Raw genomic sequence first — 19,282 nt, forward strand, 5'->3', positions numbered from 1 at the left:
TTTGAACACGTGAAAGATTAAGGGATTGCAGGTCACATCATGCTTATTATTTAACTATTATAGTGTGTCATATGGACTAGTATTATAATTGGCACCATGTGAATAAGCAGGTGGCAGTCATCTGAGAATTGTGGGTCAAAGCTTTATCTGGAAGTTATCAAAGAAAGGAGCTTCATTTCATGCATGGAGACCAGGGGAAACATAACAAAATATTTTGCTTTCCAAAATACATAAAAGCAATAGAAAAGGGAAATGTGTTGTGGGAGGACACACTTTTGCATTATCTTCTGTTTCTCCTGCCCATATATAAGACTGGAATAGGTGCAGTTACAGTCATTCAGGAACCTCAGCATATAGATGAGATTTGCTTCTGGGTCCCAAAAAGACTGTTGCTGGCCACCCAGAGATGTCGCCTTCGCAATTATGAGACAGTAAGCATTCACTGTTCTAAACCACCTAATTTGTAGTACTTTGTCATGATAACCCTAGTGAACTAATACAATGTTATATTATTTTCTTTCTATATATTTTATGTCTTTCTCAAATATTCTTATTTTCTATCTACAGATTTTTTTCTTCCAAATACATCTCAGACATCTCTTCTGAGAACTCCCAGGTAGTACTGTTTAAACTTCTCTTCGTTATATATCAAATGGCAAAGTTAAGACTGAAGTGAGAGGATTCAGGACATTAAGAAAGTTTGCTAGTAACCAGATCTTCCTTTTATAGAATATTAATGCATATTATTTGAAAGAATTGGCCTATTTTAAAGCTGTATGTTCTAATTTTTTTTTTTTTATTTCACACATAACTGTCCAGTCTCCCCAGCACAGCTTATTGAAAAGACTACCTTTTCTCCATTGTGTATTATTTCCTTTTTTGTTGTGGATTAATTGGTTGTTAAGTGTGTGAGTTTATTTCTGGACTCTCTATTTTGTTCCATTGATTTTTGTGTCTGTTTTTGTGCTATTACCATATGACTAGTTTGTGGTATAGTCTGAAATCAGGTAGCGCAATTTTTCTAGTTCTGTTCTTCTTAAGATTTTTTGGGTTATTCAGGGTCTTTTGTGTTTCCATACATGTTTAAAAAATATTTCTTCTAGTTCCACGAAAAATGCCACTGGTAGTTTGAAGGGACTGCATTGAATCTATAGATTGCCTTCGGTAATATGGTCATTTTAACAACATTAAATCTTCCAGTCCAAGGACATGGTATGTCTTTCAATCTGTTTACGTTGTCTTCAATTTCTTTCATCAGTGCTTAGTTTTCTGAGAGAGGTTTTGCCTTTTTAGGCAGGTTTATTTCCAGGTATTTTATTCTTTCTGATGTGATGATAAATTGAACTTTTCCTTAATTCCTATTTTCTGATAGTTCACTTTTAGCATAGATTTCTGTATATTCATTTTGTATCCTGCAACTTTGCCAAATTCAGTGGAGAACTTTAGTAATTTTCTGGGGGTGTCTTTAGGGTTTCCTATGTATCATATCAGGTCATCTGCACATAGTGACACTTTTACATTTTCCTTTCCAATTTGGATTACTTTTATCTCTTTTTCTTGAGTGACTACTGTAGCTAGGACTTCCAAAACTATGCTTAGTGAAAGTGATGAGAATGAGTATCCTTGTCTTATTCCTGATCTTAGAGGAAATGCTTTCAGCTTTTTACCATTGAGTTTGATATTATCTGTGGGTTTGTCATAGCTGGCCTTCCTTATGTTGAGGTACACTCTCCCTGTGCCTACTTTCTGGAGTTTTTAACTGCAAACTTACGTTGAATTTTGACAAAATCAGGACGGCCATACAGTTTTTGTTATTTAGTTCTTTACTGTGGTGTATGATATCAATGTATTTGTGGATACTGAAAAAAATTTATATCCCTGGGATAAATCCTACTTGATTATGATATATGATCCTTTTAATGTATTGTTGGATTGGGTTTCCTAATATTTTGTTGAAGATTTTTGAATCTATGTTCATCAGTGACACTGTCCTGTAATTTTAACACCACATCTACTTTAACATCTATTTACAAAAATAAATTCAAAATAGGTTAAAAGCCAACTATATGACTGGAAACCATAAAACTCCTAGACGAAAAGATAGGCAGAACACCCCCTTTCACATAAATCATAGGACTATTTTTTGGAACTGTCTTCTAAGAAAAAGGAAATAAAAGCAAAAATAAACAAAGGGAACCTAATTAAACACATTTGCATGCTGAAGGAAACCATTGAGAAAATGAAAAGACAACCTGCTGAATGGGAGAAAATATTTGCACATGACATGACCCATTAGAGGTTAATATCCAACATATATAAACAGTTAATGCAATTTAACATCAGAAAAACAAAAACACTCTTAAAAAATAAAGCAGATGACCTGAATATGCATCTTTCCAAAGAGGACATGCAGATGGCATGTGAAACGATGCTCAACATCACTAACCATTAAGGAAAGGCAATGCAAAGCCACAGTGAGAGATTACCCCACAGCTGTCAGGAAGGCTATCAGCCAAAGGATGCAAACGGCATGTCAGCAAGGATGTGGAGAAAAGGGCAACCTCGTATGTTGCTGGTGGGAATGTAAACTGGCATATCCACCGAGAAAAACAGTCTAGAGGTTTCTCAGAAAACTAAAACTAGAAGTACCATGCTGCTGCTGCTGCTGTCACTTCAGTCGTGTCCGACTCTGTGTGACCCCATAGATGGAAACCCACCAGGTTCCCCCATCCCTAGGATTCTCCAGGCAAGAACACTGGAGTGGGTTGCCATTTCCTTCTCCAATGTGTGAAAGTAAAAAGTGAAAGTGAAGTCGCTCAGTCGTGTCCGACCCTTAGCGACCCCACGGACTGCAGCCTACCAGGCTCCTCCATCCATGGGATTTTCTAGGCAACAGTACTGGAGTGGCTTGCCATTGCCTTCTCCGAGAAGTACCATATGACCCAACAATTCCAATTCCTGGAATTTATTTATCTAAAAAAAATTAAAAACTGCTAATTTAAAAAGATACATGCACCTCAATGTTCATAGTGGGTTATTTTCAATTGCTAAATATGGAAGCAGCCTAGGTCCATTAAGAGATAAATGGATTAAGATGTGTGTGTGTGTGTGTGTGTGTATATATATTCCAACAGTCCATTGTAATGGAATGGAATACTGCTGCTGCTGCTGCTGTTTAGTGGCTAAATTGTGTCCAACTTTTTTGTGTTTCCCGGATAATTAGTGATGTTAACCTCACAGACTGTAGCTGGCCAGGCCTCTCTGTCCTTGGGATTTCCCAGGCAAGTTTACTAGAGGGGGTTGTTATTTCATTCTCCAGAGGCTCTTTCGGATGGAGGGATCAAACCTGCATCTCCCGCTTGGCAGGCCTATTCTTTACCAATGGGCCACCTTGGAAGCCCTACCATGGCATACTACTCAGTTATTTTAAAAATGAAAATTTCCACTTGCAGGAACATGGGTAGGTGTGGAGGGTATCACGCTAAGTGAAGTAAATCAGACAAAGAAAGAAATTCCCATATATCACTTATATGTGCGGTGCTTAGTCGCTCAGTTGTGTCCAACTCTCTTCGACCCCATGGACTGTAGCCTGCCAGGTTCCTCTGTCCACAGGCATTCTCCAGGCAAGAATACTGGAGTGGGTTACCATGCCCTCCTCCAGGAGATTTTCCCAACCCAGTGATCGAGCCCAGGTCTCCCATATTGCAGGCAGATTCTTGACCATCTGAGCCACCAGGGAAGCCCATCACTTATATGTGGAATCTAAAAACAACAGCAAACTAATGAATGCAACAGAAAAGCAGCAGATTCACCAAGAGAACAAATTAGTGGTTACCAGTGGGAGAGGGAAGAGCAGAGGATCAATAAAGGGGCAGGAGAGTAAGATACAAAGTGTTAGGTATAAACCTTGAGAAAGCTATACTGTGCAATGTGGGAAATAACGTCAATAGTTTAAAATAACTACAAATGGAGTACAACCTTTAAAATCATGAATCACTGTATTGTACACCTGTAACTTATAAAAGATTGTACATCAACTATGCTTAGGTTAAAAAAAATAAGGCTATAAGTTGTTGGAGGTCTGTGGTTCTCTGCACTGAATGTGTTGCCCATCTCTGCTTTGTCTTACCTTGACCCCAAAGGATCTCATGCTATGTAAGATCCGAGAATTTATAGATTCCCAAAGGCCAGTTTCTAGGTATACAAGAAGAGGAAAAGCTAAATCTGCCTTTGAATGGCTATTTGCTTAATGTGAGCCAGCCAGGACTGAAATCTACTTGAATTATGACAGATGTCTCCTCATCATATTTAAGCTTATTAGTGAACTGCAGATATGAGAAATGCATTTTTCATCAATGCCTCAGTTATTCTGAACCAAACATTTGTGAGACTTGACCTATAAATTACACTTTCAAGAACACAAGGATTTAACAAAGGAATGTATTATGATTAATGGTCTGGTGCCAATGGAATTAATGATTTTCTATTAAAAAATACTATACTCATGAGTCTTGGTCATGAATGTATGAGAGATTTCATTCAACCATTTACCCCTAATAGATTTCTTTTCTATATATAAGTGTGGGTCCTTCACATGTGAGCTGAACCTGGATTTAGAAAAACCTTCCCACCATGCTTTAACAGGTATCAAGCAAGAGGGTTTGACAATTTTTATATACTCTCAGTTGTCTTCAATATAAAGTCAAAATTCCTTAAAATAGCTTTATGTCTTGTCGTCTGCCTATTTTACCAACCTCATGTCTTTTCATCTTTCCACTGTGTGATACTACAAATATTAAGAGCTTGATTATTAAACGCCATTCTGTTTCACATTTGTGGACCCCATAATTGCTGTTTTCCTGCCCTGGAATATACTCGTGCTATTTGTGTGCTAAGAAATTACCCTGGTAAGTCTGTGTGTTCTTTCTCTTTTGCTTTCTCTTATCTTATAGACACATTCATTCCAGCACTGTAATTCTTTATTCACCTGCTTCTCCAGTGGACTGAAAGCATCCTGTGGACAGTGATTTTGTTTTTACCATCTTTCTGTGTTAAACACGTCACGTGATAACTTCCCTAGAATGATCCTTCAGTTTATGGTTGTCTTTTTTCACTTTGGGCTGTTGTAACAAATTACCATAGACTGTGTGGCTTAGACAACAGGCATTTATTTCTCCCAGGTCTAAAAGCCATGAAGCTCAAGACCAAGAGCTGAAAGATTTGGTTTATGGTTAGGGCCTCTTTCACAGACAGAAGCATTCTTGGCGCATCTTCAAATGGCAGAAAAAGGGAGCCCTGAACTCTGTATTCTCTTATAGCAGTTCCAATCTCATCATGAGGGCTTCATCCTCATTAGCAAACCCAAACCCAAACCTAATCATCTCCCCAAAGGTCCTATCTCCAAATACCATCAGTAGGGATTAGACTTCTAAACATGAATCTTTCAGGGAGATATTTTGTCCATATCAATGTGTGAGTGTCTGAGTTGATGAGTGAGTGGATGAGAAAATTATTGGGAAAGCTGATAATTTCCTTTAAATTAATGTTTGTTTTTCTTTTCTTTATATATATATAAGATTCAACTGTGGTTATATTGGTGGGACTGTCAGAATGGATCCAATACTATATGTACAGGGAGTTTTATTGAAGTTGTAAGGCAAGATTTTGCCTAGAGTCAACTCTTTAAGCAAATGGTGGTCTCTATGACTGACAAGAACCAAAGGGGAGGGCCTGAGTAAAACTGGATTCTCCCTCTCCCTCTCCATTTTAGACAAGACTGTGAAGGTGCCAAAAATGAATGCTCAGAACTCTTGGGGATGTGTTCCATGCTGATTAGTGTCAACACATTTCTGGGAAATAATCTCATGCTAGGAAGTGAGGGAACTTAAAATGCAGTCTGTCTGTTCTTTGGAGTTGGGGTAAAGTATGATGGCCTCATGAGCACTGGAAACAATATGGTGGGAAATACAAAGGTATACTTGTATGATAGACTATTATTGGCTCTTAATTTTTCATGTTTCCATATTTAAGTTTTTGATAGTGACTTTTTAAGATTATAAATTATCTCAGCTGTTCAAGGAGATCTAAGTGGATCCTTGACCTATATGATTTCAACATGGAAAAGCTTAGCTCCTTGAGCCAAGCCCAAGAGTTACACTAAATTCATGAGAATTTAATTAAATATTATTGGTCTAGCTGACCTTCTTTAGTGTAATTGTCTCTGTTCAGAGCTGTAGGTATATCTAGGTTTTTATATCTTAAGAAAAGTTGTATCTACTAACCTTTGCCTGTAAGGTTACACTGACATAGTGCCTGGTAGAATGTAGGCATTCATTAATATAAGTGAATGATAGCCATGGTTATGAAATGCTGGAGATTTTTTTCAGCTATCCAAGAATTAACAGATATTTCTTAAAAAAAAAAAAAAACCTTTTAAATAATAGTAACTGCCACTCTCCATAGGATATCAAGGACAAAATAAAAAAACATTAAAGGTATTAAATCATTGTTAACAGTTCTGACCCCAATATTTTCCAAGTTACTATGGCTAATAACTTAATATTTCTAAGCTTCCATTTGATTAAATAGAGGAGGTAAAATTTATTAAATGGGATAAATTAGCACCTTAAGCTAACAATAAACCTGGTTGTTAACACTTGGAGCAGAAATGGCTAACTCACCCCCAAAATTTATGCTCCTTTTCTGTAATATAGAGATATTCTGAGATTTAATTGCCCAAACAAGAACTACAAGTCCCAGTCCCTTTATATCAAGGTAGGATTAAATGAAAATTATAATTACTTGCCAGCAGAATGTGAATGGAAATGATTTATGACACTTCCAGGCCTACAGGCTTGAGAAACAGATACAATTACCCCAACATTTCGTCTCTCTCTCTGTCAGTCTGATATCAATGTCACTGTCAACCTTCAAAACCACTATCTGAAAGATATTACAACTTCCATCATTCTGGATCATGGAATGATTGTCTACCACGGAGTCCCATAGCTTTCTAGGAGCACTCAAATTGGATAAGTGAGGGGGAAAAAAATATTGTGTTAAGCTCCTGAAACCTGGAGATTATAAAAGCAGTTTCATTACTCTAACTAGGCTGTCACTTAAGATGCAGTGCTAGTCAACAAGCTGCATGATATTGGCTTATTGGCTAAACGGTGGACATCAAGCGGGTAGACAAAGCAGTTTGGAGAGAAAAAGAGCTCTGTTTTACTGTGACAAAATAATCAGTAAAACAATTTGCCAGCAGGTCCTATAGGTCAAGGGAAATGGTTAGATTGAGTCAGAATTTAATGTGTGTGGCCTCTATTGGCTGTCCAGAGTATTCTAAAAAGACATGAACTCAAGCAAAGACTGGACGATTTTCAAGCAGAGATCAAAGGAATTAGAGAAAGTATAGAGATTAACAGCCTTACAGATTGGAAAAGTTTCCTGCTTTGGGGCTCACAAATAGCAAGATATCAGGTTGTCAAAGACTTTGTGCATCAAAGAATCACTAAATCTCCTCGAATTAAACAAAGAACATCAGCTGTGTTGCAAATATCACATTAACAATGGTATATCCCATTTAAGTCTGCTCTTTGAGAAGGTTTCTAGATAGGACGTCAATGAGAAAGCCAAGAGATAAAGCAGATTTAAGAAACATATATAGGAAACCATGTTAGATGTGATCACTTGCCCATGAAATTGACTACAAACAAATTGCTGAAAATATTCTAAATATCTGAAGGAATTGCACTGCTAAAGGAACCATAGCACAGATTTAAAGTTTTAAAAATACCCTTGGCCCTTTTAACTTTCATGGCTATAGAGGAGGTTGTGAGAATTTCAGATATGTCATGAAATATAAAGAAGAAACTTCAAGACAGTGAACCTAGCAACAATTAAGGACAATAGGCAAAATAGTTCCTCCCAAGGAGCAGATCACCATCTAATCACAGAAATCTCCCAACCACAGGACAGGGGTCCTTACAATGCTGTTCCTGGAGGATCTCATTATTGCTACAGACTAGGGACCACCATGGGATTCCCAGGTGGCACAAATGATAAAGAATCTGCCTGCAAATACAAGAGATATAAGAGATGTGGTGCAGGTTCTATCCCTGAGTCAGGAAGATCCCCTGGAGGAGGCCATTCAAACCGCTCCAGTGTTCTTGGCAGGAGAAACCGATGGACAGAGGAACCTGGTGGGCTCTGGTCCATAGAGTCGCAAAGAGTCAGACACGACTGAAGGGACTTAGCATGCACGGGGACTACTATATGTCTCTTACTCTTTGATTTCCAAAAGGTAGTTTTCAATTTCATATTCTGTCCTTGTGTTCTGTATTACACATTGAGTGTGAGTGATATTTAGTCGTGTCAGACTCTCTGCGATCCCATGGACTGTAGCGTGCCAGGCTCCTCTGACCATGGTATTCTCCAGACAAGAATACCTGAGTATTCTTTCTGCAGTATTTCCTTCTCCAGTATTACACATTGGGTAATGAATAAACAACTTGTCTTAAAATTCATAGCTTTAAGAATAATGAGTCAGATTTGATCTTATGTAGAGTATTTTGATTACCCAGAGATTTAGTCTATGAGATGAGTAATATATTCATAGGTAATTTGAGATTCTCTCCTCTGTGGAAGGTAACACTAGTGGTAAAGAACCCCCCTGCCAATACAGGAGTCATAAGAGACACAGGTTTGATCCCTGGGTCTGGATGATCCCCTGAAGGAGGGCATGGTAACTCACTCTAGTATTCTTGCCTGGACAATGCCATGGGCAGAGGAGCCTGGCTATGGTTGCAGAGAGTCAGACATGACTGAAGCAAACATGCATGCACGCATACATAAAGAGAAAGGTCATGACTATATTCTATGCTTGGGAAGAAGGGTGAAATTTGATGACCAGAAGGATAGATCTTAGTAGAGATGGCAAACTGTCCACCAAAGATCTATATTCTCTTCTATAAAGTACAGATTTTATTTATTTATTTATTTTTGAGAAGCAGCTCTTCAATCAAAAACTATATTTTCTAGAAGATGCTTGCATAAAGTCAGGGCCATCAACTTTCTGTTAAAGAATTATAAGCATAAGTGATGTTAGCCACTTCTGGTCCGTGGTGATGAAGAAGAGTTCCTTCACGCTTTCTCTTATTCTTCTCTTTTCTGTATCTTAAAAGTCATATGGTAGGGACTTCCCTCGTAATCCTGTGGCTAAGACTCTGCACTTCCAGTGCAGCGGGCATGTATTCCATCCCTGTTTGGGGAACTAAGAGCCAGTAGGCTGTATGGCAAAGCCAAAAAACAACAACAACAATAACAACAAGTCATATAGTAAACAGGGCATGACCCTGAAGTCCAGCACTTAGTGACAACTGATCAATCGCCCATCTCTGAAGACACAGGTTCAGTCCTCATGGGGTCTTCTTAAGCTATATCAACTGCATTCCCTTTGGTCCAAACACCTGTTTCTTTCATGTTTCAATTTTTTTTCATATTTTTGTAGCTGGATCATTTCCTGGACAAAAATTTGAAATTTCAGTGGCCAGTTTTGGAAAATTTTGACATGAAGGAGGCATTCATTCTAGACATACTTGAGAACAAAAGGAAAACAAAAAGGAAAATTAGAAAATAGAGAAAAGTCTTATGAAGAGATTCATTGTCTTATCTGCCAAAAAGAAAGATGACTTTGCATAATACATGAGATCTCCCTCTTTCAGCTCCATGCCCCAGGGATTGAAAGAAAAACTGAAAGTCTCTCAGTCGTGTCTGACTCTTTGCAACCCCGTGGACTATACAGTCCGTGGAATTCTCCGTGAATTCCAGGCCAGAATACTGGAGTGGGTAGCCTTTCCCTTCTCAGACGATCTTCCCAACCCAGGGATTGAACCCAGGTCTCCCACATTGCAGGCAGATTCTTTACCACCTGAGCCACAAAGAAAGCTTCTCCAGGGATTAATAAATACCAGTTTATTGACTGAATACTTTAATGGAATAATGAAGGAACTGAGTTACTATTAAATCAGTTCTAGAAAAAACTATTTTTTGGGTATCTGAGTAAAGATGACTTTTCTAAAATTCAACCTTCTCCTATCCCTGCAGAAGGAAGAAAATGTACCTTTTAGAGTGATAATTTTATATCCCAAAATGATAACTGGGAAGAAAAAACACTTAACTATGATTTTGAATAATGACCTTTATTTTCCTAGTTATTGGACAAGAAGTTAAATACTTAGAGCTTTGGAAGCTATTTCAAGAATATTTTAAAATTTGATTAATGTATGTATTACTTTGTAAATCATATTTTATTTTATTTTCCTGACAATAAATCTATGAACCAATTCAACTGATTTTAGTTTAGAAAAATATATATAGAATAGTTACCAAAAGTATAAAATAGTGAATACAGTCTGCCTGTTTGCTTATGGTTTATTAAGATGGTAAATTAAATATATGTGTTGTTTTATTACATATGTGATAAAATTAATTTTGTTTCACTCTAAAGTTAAGGAGGTTTTCATTTTTTTAAATGGAGGGTAAAAGACTCTTGAGAGTCCCTTGTATTGCAAGGAGATCCAACCAGTCCATTCTAAGAGAGATTGATCCTGGGTGTTCATTGGAAGGACTGATGCTAAAGCTGAAACTCCAATACTTTGGCCACCTCATGAGACGAGTTGACTCACTGGAAAAGAGTCTGATGCTGGGAAAGGTTGGGGGCGGGAGGAGAAGGGGACGACAGAGAATGAGATGGCTGGATGGCATCACCGACTCTGTGGACATGAGTTTGAGGGAACTCCGGGAGTTGGTGATGGACAGGGAGGCCTGGCGTGCTGTGATTCATGGGGTCGCGGAGAGTCAGACACGACTGAGCGACTGAACTGAACTGACTGAATTGCTTTACAATATTGTGTTAGTTTCTGCCATACACCATCATGAATCAGCCATGGTATATATACGTGTCCCCTCCCTCTTGAATCTCTATCCCACCTCCCACACAATCCCTCTCCTCTAGGTTGTCACAGAGCACCGGGTTTGCGCTCCCTGCATCATACAGCAAATTCCCATGGGCTCTCTATTTTACATGTGGTAATGTATATGTTTCGATGCTGCTCTTTCGATCTTTCCCTCCCTCTCCTTCCTGCACTATGCCCACAAGCCTGTTCCCTATGTTGGTGTCTCCACTGCTGCCCTGCAAATAGGCTCATCGGTACCATCTTTCTAGATTCCACGTATATGCATTAATACACGTATTTTCTCTTTCTGATTCACTTCACTCTGTACACTAGGCTCTAGGTTCCTAAAACTGACTCAAAGGTGTTCCTTTTTATGGCTGAGTAACATTCCATTGTATATATATGCTACAAATTCTGCCATTTAGATGTGTGTATATTGATGTTCTTGGGCTGCCATAACAAAATACCATAGATGGGGTGGCTTCAATAAGAGAAATTTATTTTCTCTCAGTTCTGGAGGCTAGAAAATCCAAAATGGAAGTTCCAGAAGAATTCTGTTTCTCATGAGAGCTCTCTGTCCAACTTGGAGACGGCTGCCTTTTTGCTGAATCTTTACAATGATTTCATGGTGGAAAGAGAAAGCAACCTCTATGGATGACTCTTCAAGGACAGTAGTCCTTTTAGATTAGGGACCCACCTTTATGACCTCATTTAACCTTCATTACTTTCTTATTCCAAATATAGCTGCACTGGGGGTTAGGGTTCCACTGTATAAATTTGGAGGGGCACAGTTCAGTCCAAAACAATCTGCATATATGTAAATAAAAATAAGCTGATGAATGTCTTGTTGTATATTGTTAAATGGACAATCTCCATATGAAGTAAAATTAGACTGTTTCTGCATAATGATTAAATTAATCTCTGCGTGTGTGATTAAATATCACACACTGTGTTATATGTCTTTTGGCATAATCTTGAATCATTCTAACAACAAAAATAATTAGTTTTGAAAAAAGTTAAAAGTTCCTAATGACCACAATTTCAATGCTATATATTTAAAAACTATTCCCTAAACTGTATTTTGCCTTTGGATATTACTGGCATGTTCATGAATTTTCTCCTTCGACAAACTGTTTCTAATGGCAAATGCAGAATAATAAAATGGTTAAGATATTTTTTATGTCTAAACTTTCTTTGGTAGTACAAAGATTTCCTACCTACTTATAAAAAAAGGGACAATATGAATAGTTTCTCTGTCATTCTCCGAATTTTTATTTACTAAAAATTATTGTGACAGCTCTTTTTATTTACCAACTTACAGGAAATAAATGTCTGACAAATCGGTAGAGAAATTCAATTTTCCTAGGTTAGTTATGTATAAGTAAAAATTTCAATATAAATATTTGTTGTTGTTGTTGAATTGCTAAGTCATGTCCAACTTTTTGTGACCCCATGGACTGGAGCCAGACAGGATCCTCTCTCCATGGGATTCTCCAGGCAAGAATACTGGAGTAGGTTGCTGTGCCCTCCTCCAGGGGATCTTCCTGACCCACAGAGATCAAACCCAGGTCTCCTACGTCTCCTGCATTGGCAGGTGGGTCCTTTACCACTAGTACCACCTGGGAATTCCCAGCACATATTCTACTTGCCTGTAACACAAAGCTGACAGAGCTTTAAAGGTGAGGCAGAGACTGGAGCTGAAATTTTGATGATGTTTGATTGCTTACAATCAAAGGATTTTATATTTCCCCAGATAGGCCAAAGCTTTGTTTAGGTTATTGTGTATCTATTCTCAAGATAGAGGAAGGCTTTTCTTTGTTAGAAATCCATAGCTTTCATAGTACAGCAAAGAAAAATAATTGCCTAACTTTCTTTTCTTACCTAGGCCCAAGATATCTAAAGATGGAAGCACTCATTTTACTAAGGTTGTTTTTAAGAAAAAAAAAATTATCAAGCTTATGTTAATAGACATACACCCAAAAGAATTGCAAACAGGTATTCATACAGTACTTTTATATGAATGTTCATAGCAGCATTATTTTCAATAGGCAAAAAGGGCTTCCCTTATAGCTCAGTCAGTAAAGAATCTGCCTGCAGTGCAGGAGATCCGGGTTCGATCCCTGGGTTGGGAAGATCCCATGGAGAAGGAAACGGCAACCCACTCCAGTAGCCTTGCCTGGAAAATCTCATGGACAGAGGAGCATGGTGGGCTGTAGTCCATGGGGTTGCAAAGAGTCGGGCATGACTGAGCGACTGACACATATAACACACATGAAAACAATCCAGTGTCCATCTATAGATGAATGGAAAACCAAATGTGGTATGTATGTCCTTACAATGAAAATTATTCAACTAGAGAAGAAATTAAATTCTGATTCATACTACCATGTGAATAACCTCAATACAATTAAGCAAAGTGAAATAAGCAAGACATAAAAGGTCATATATGATTCCATTTATATGAAATATATAGAATAGATGAATCCATAGAGACAGAATGCATATTAGTGGTTGCCAATGGCTAAGGAAAGGGGAGGGAGAAGTGATTGCTTAATGCTTAGTGGACATAAGGTCTCTGTTGGAAGTGGTGAAAATACTTTGAAGCTAGAGAGAGGTGATGGTTCTACAACACTGTCAACATGTTGAAACTGCTGACCTGTTCATTTTAAAATGGTGACTTTTGTTGTGTGAATTTCACCTGAAGATGCACAAAAATATACTGAGTCAAACTTTCAGAAACTCTCGAACTTCCTTGGCCTAAAGTTCACTTTGACTTTAATGACCACAGCATCAATTCTATTGGAAATCCATCTACTCCTTTCTTATGAACTAAGGATTTCTGCTCTCTTGAGGTACTTCAGCCATTTCTGGACACTCCCTTATTACAGGATAACATGTTGTCATTACAGAGGATCCTCAGTGCAATCAGGCTTATTACCAAGACATACAGTTTTTTCTCAACAACTTATAAAAAGAAACAAAACAAATAAAAACAACTCTTCACAATTTGAAACCCAGAGATTTCATCTTTTCTAAAAGGCCTCAGAGAAAGATTAGCCTGGAGCTTCAGTGGTAAGGACCTTCCAGGGACTGTGGTTGTTTAGTTGCCAAGTCGTGACTCTTTCACAGCCCCACAGATTGTAGCCCACCAAGCTCCTCCGTCCATAGGATTTCCCAGGCAAGAACACTGGAGTGGGTTGCCATTTCCATCATTATTGTCTTATTCAGTTTTGGAACCCACTGTGCTTATTCTTAGATCTAGGTGTCTCAATTATAAAGAGATGTTAAGTCAACATTTAGTCACCAAAGGACTGTTTCGAGTGACAACCTCAAACTAAGGATTCTTACTAACACTTAAAACTGTTTTAAGTACACAGCTCTTTCCCTGCCCATTCTGACTATCAGGGAAATGCAAATCAAAAGTACAATGAGCTATCACTTCACACCTGTTAAGATATCTGCTGTCAAAAAGACAAAATGTAAAAAGTGTTGGCAAGGATGGGCAGAAAGGGCAATGCTTATACACTGTTGGAGAGAAAGTCAGTTAATACAGTTATTACGGTAATGAGTATGGAGGTTGTTCAAAAATTAAAAGTAAACTACTGTCTTATCTAGCAATCTCGTTTGCAGGCACATATCCAAAGGAATAGAGATCAAAATCTTGAAGGGCTATCTGCACTCCCATGTTCCTGGCAGCATCATTTACCATAGACAGAATATGAAAACAACCTAAATTCTATTTAACAGATGAATGACTTACAGCATATAAGAGATGTGTACACATAAATAAAGAAAACTATCAGTATTTTTTTAAAGGAAATCCTGCCATTTACCACAACATGGATGGAGCTGGAAGATATTATGCTAAAGGAAATAAACAGAGCATAGAAAGAGAAATACTCTATGATCTCACTTATATGTCGGATCTAAAATAGTCAAGTTCATAAAAGCAGACAGTAAGATAGTGGCTGTCTAGAGCTTGAGGGAATAGGTTATGACACTACATTTTTGGTCAAAGGGTACAAAGTTTCAGTTACAGGAGACGGATGGTGATGACAATTCACAAATGTATTGTATAATGGAAATTTGCTAAACTTAAGATCTTAAATCTTCTCACTACACACATCACACACAGAAATGCTAATATGTGAGGAGATGGATATGTTAATCAACACTACTGTGGTAATCATTTAACAATGTATATGTATTTCAAAACATCAAGTTATATACCTTAAATATAGACAATTTTTGTATGTCAGTAAGACCTTAATAGGGCTTCCCTGGTAGCTCAGCTGATAAAGAATCTGCCTACAATGTGTGAGACCTGGGTTTGAGACCCCTGGGCTGGGAAGATCCCCTTGAGGAAGGCATGGCAACCTATTCCAATATTCTTGCCTGGAGAATCCCCATGGACAGAGGAGCCTGGCAGGAGACAGTCTATGGGGTCACAAAGAGTTGGACAAGACCTTAATAAAGCTGGGCATTATAGTTTTGTATACAGTTGAAATGCAACCAAACTGAATAAATAATTTCACAAAGTATGCAAATTATTCAACTGATAAGCCACTATACCAAAATGTGGTGCCAACCAAAATATCACAAGATTAGTAGTATTTGATAAAAATCTCAAAACGAAAAAAAAAAAAAGTATTAACTTGGCCCATTCCCAACCACCTTACACCATTCAAGTCAAGACTTCAAGGCAGTGATGGCGGCCGCCGACGGGGTCGGGGACGCCGCGCAGGGTGGGGAGCCCGGGCAGCCGGAGCCGCCGCCGCCGCCGCCACCTTCTCAGCAGCAGCCTCCTGTGCTGCCTCCCCAGCCGCCCCAGGACGAGGCGGTGGCGGCGGCGTCCCATATGGACGACGGGCTCCTGAGCCTGGACTCGCCCACCTACGTCCTGTACAGGGACAGAGCAGAATGGGCTGATATAGATCCAGTGCCGCAGAATGATGGCCCCAATCCAGTGGTCCAGATCATTTATAGTGAGAAATTTCAGGACGTCTATGATTATTTCCGGGCTGTCCTGCAGCGCGACGAGAGAAGTGAGGGGGCTTTTAAATTAACCAGAGATGCTAATTGAGTTAAATGCAGCCAAGTACACAGCGTGGCATTTCCGGAGAGTTCTGTTAAAGTCACTTCAGAAGGATCTACATGAGGAAATGAACTACGTCTCGGCGATAATTGAGGAGCAGCCCCAAAACTATCAAGTTTGGCATCATAGACGAGTGCTGGCGGAATGGCTGAGAGACCCATCACAGGAGCTTGCGTTTATTGCGGATATTCTTCCTCAGGATGCCAAGAATTACCATGCCTGGCAACACCGACAGTGGGTTATTCAGAAATTTAAACTTTGGGATAACGAGCTGCAGTATGTAGACCAACTTCTCAAAGAGGATGTGAGAAATAACTCTGTCTGGAACCAAAGATACTTCGTAATTTCTAACACTACGGGCTACAATGATCGTGCTATATTGGAGAGAGAAGTCCAGTACACTCTGGAAATGATCAGACTAGTCCCACATAATGAAAGTGCGTGGAATTATTTGAAAGGGATTTTGCAGGATCGTGGTCTTTCCAAATATCCCAATCTGTTAAATCAATTACTTGACTTACAACCAAGTCACAGCTCTCCCTACCTAATTGCCTTTCTCGTGGATATCTATGAAGACATGCTAGAAAACCAATGTGACAACAAGGAGGACGTTCTTAATAAAGCGTTAGAGTTATGTGAAATCTTAGCTAAAGAAAAGGACACTATAAGAAAGGAATATTGGAGATATATTGGAAGATCCCTTCAAAGCAAACACAGCACAGAAAGTGACCCACCTACAAACGTACAGCAATAATACCATCTCGACGAACTTGATGGGATGCTTTTATTTTTTTTAAGAGACTCTAATGAAGGAGTTAAAAACTAGAGCGATCATTCCCTTTGCCTGTGGTGTAAAACATACAATGCACAGATACTGCTTTTTAACATGAACTACATGTGATGCTCCTTGGGTGCTGCTGCTATTCAGACTAGTTCCAAGTAACTTGATTTTTTTTTTTAAGCAGAGAATTTGGGGGAGGGAGAGGAAACAGAAAGTCCCATAAAGGAACTTTTGTAGTCTTATCAACATTTACTCTAACCCCTTAGCATCAACTCCTCCCTAAATGGTTTGTGTGTCAGGATTTGCAGCGTTAATGTTTGCAAGTATGTAAAGGATATAAGTAACTTACCTTCCGGTTCAGAAAGCAGGGAATGCCGTTGTTAGAGCTGCTCTGCCACACTGACAGCATTGTGCTCTCACTGTAACCAACTAATGCCAAAAGAATGGTTTTGTAATAAAATTACAGATGTATCCTAAAAAAAAAAAAAAGACTTCAAGGCTATAAATGCCCTTCCTAATGTCCCCAGTTGAGAGAGTAGTAAGACCTCGCCCAAGTGCTATTCTCACTTCCGATAGTATTGTTTAAAATAACTCAACTTTCCTTCAGTTCAGTTCAGTTCAGTTCAGTCGCTCAGTCGTGTCCGACTCTCCGCGACCCCATGAATCACAGCACAGATCGATTTTACTGGTGTCTTATGTCATAGCCTACTGCCTATGTAGCAGCTACACTTAGATACCAGTGGACATTTTACATTTAACACGCCTACAACAAAATTCTGTTTCAAACCCACCTGTCGTCCCCCGCCCCTTTACATCTTATCCAAGTCAAGAAGCACTTCATTCTTTAAGTTATTCAGGTTCCAAATCATAGACTTGCTTTTGGTCCCTTTATTTCCATTACTCACTATAACCAATTATTTCATCTGTCCTCTCAGAGCCTGCTGGGACATGTGCTGTGCTTAGTTGTCCAGTCATGTCTGACTCTTTGCGAGCCCATGCACTATAGCCTGCCAGATTCCTCTGCCCATGGGCATTCTCCAGTCAGGAATACTGGAGTGGGTTGCCATGTCCTCCTCCAGGGGATCTTCCCAACCCAGGGATCAAACCCAGGTCTCCTGCATTGAAGATGGATTCTTTACCATCTGAGCCAACAGGAAAGCCTGCTCTAACATATATAGTGCTATTCTGAATGTGACCATTTCTTCTCATTTCTGCTGTTAACATCCAGTTCCAGGCAACCATTTCTCTTACTTGAATTACTATCATAATCTTGCCGGATCACCTTTGTCTCTGCTCCCAGTGGCCTATTTTAAGTACATTGGCCGGAGCTCTCCTGTCAGGTCGTGTCAATCCTTGGCTGGAAACAGTCTAGTGATTTCTCAGCTTGTTCAGAGTCACAACCAGATTTCTAACAGGAACTTGCTTCATCTGCTTCCCCTGCTTTTACTCTCAGGCTTTATTTCCTTAGCCCTTCTCCCTGCTCATTCTGCTATGACCATATCAAACTCCTCAGTGAGCAAAAACAACAGGCTGACGCAGTTTGAAGAATTTGTTCTTCCTGTTCCCTTTAATTAAACTGTTTCCTGAGATATTTATATAGCTTCCTTACCTCCTTCAGTTCTTTCCTTAAATGCTCTGAAGATGTAAAATCTTCAAAGGCTGCCTCATTCAAATAGGGGACCCACTTCTCCTCACCTTACTTTGACTACTTTGCATTTCTCTTTAACACCTAAAATTATCTAATATTTTTTGTCTATAATGAGCAGGGATTTGTCTCACTCTTCATTTATTTTTTTTAACTGCTATCTTCCCAGCATATAAAACAGTGTCAATAAACAAGTGTTAATGTTTATTAATCTATACACAACATACTATATTAACATATATGGTGGGTCAAAAACTTCGTTAGGATTTTTCCATAACATCTTATGGCCAACCTGTACATTCTGGAGCCCTGACTGTAGGCATTTGTCCTCAACCTGAAAGTTCTGATTTAAACTGTCCATTGCCGGTGCTCTTTAACAGAGCTTCTCTTGATTTTGTTTTAGAAAGCAATGTTGGGGCAGACGCGAGAGACGCCCGGCTCCCGGCAGCGCAGACGCGAGAGACGCCCGGCTCCCGGCGGCGCAGACGCGAGAGATGCCCGGCTGCCGGCGCAACCGACCACGTGCAGAATCGTGGCTGAGAGGAGCTGCCCCGCGCCCAGAGTTAGGGCGGTGGCCGAGAGGAGCTGTACCACGTCCAGGAGGCGGTGGCTGCTTGGGCACCAGAGGGCCGGGAGGAGCTGATCCACATTCAAAGCAGGAGGGGCGGCCTTGAGGAGATACCCCTCGTCCAAGGTAAGCTGCAGCGGCTGCGCCTTGCTGGAGCAGCTGGGAAGAGATACTCCACGACCAAGTGGAATATAAGAATCCAGTGTTCTGGGGAGGAAGGAACAAGATGGCGAGACCA

General features: G+C 39.4%; 1 pseudogene; it reads left to right on the forward strand.

The window, feature by feature from the left end:
* Positions 1-15,663: 15,663 nt before the first annotated feature.
* LOC129548556 (protein farnesyltransferase/geranylgeranyltransferase type-1 subunit alpha pseudogene) lies at positions 15,664-17,320 on the forward strand (annotated as a pseudogene).
* Positions 17,321-19,282: the final 1,962 nt, after the last annotated feature.

The sequence above is a fragment of the Moschus berezovskii genome, chromosome 25 (assembly GCF_049115385.1).
Source record: "Moschus berezovskii isolate FMDL1 chromosome 25, NW_MosBer_1.0, whole genome shotgun sequence".
In the NCBI taxonomy this organism is placed as follows: Eukaryota; Metazoa; Chordata; class Mammalia; order Artiodactyla; family Moschidae; genus Moschus; species Moschus berezovskii.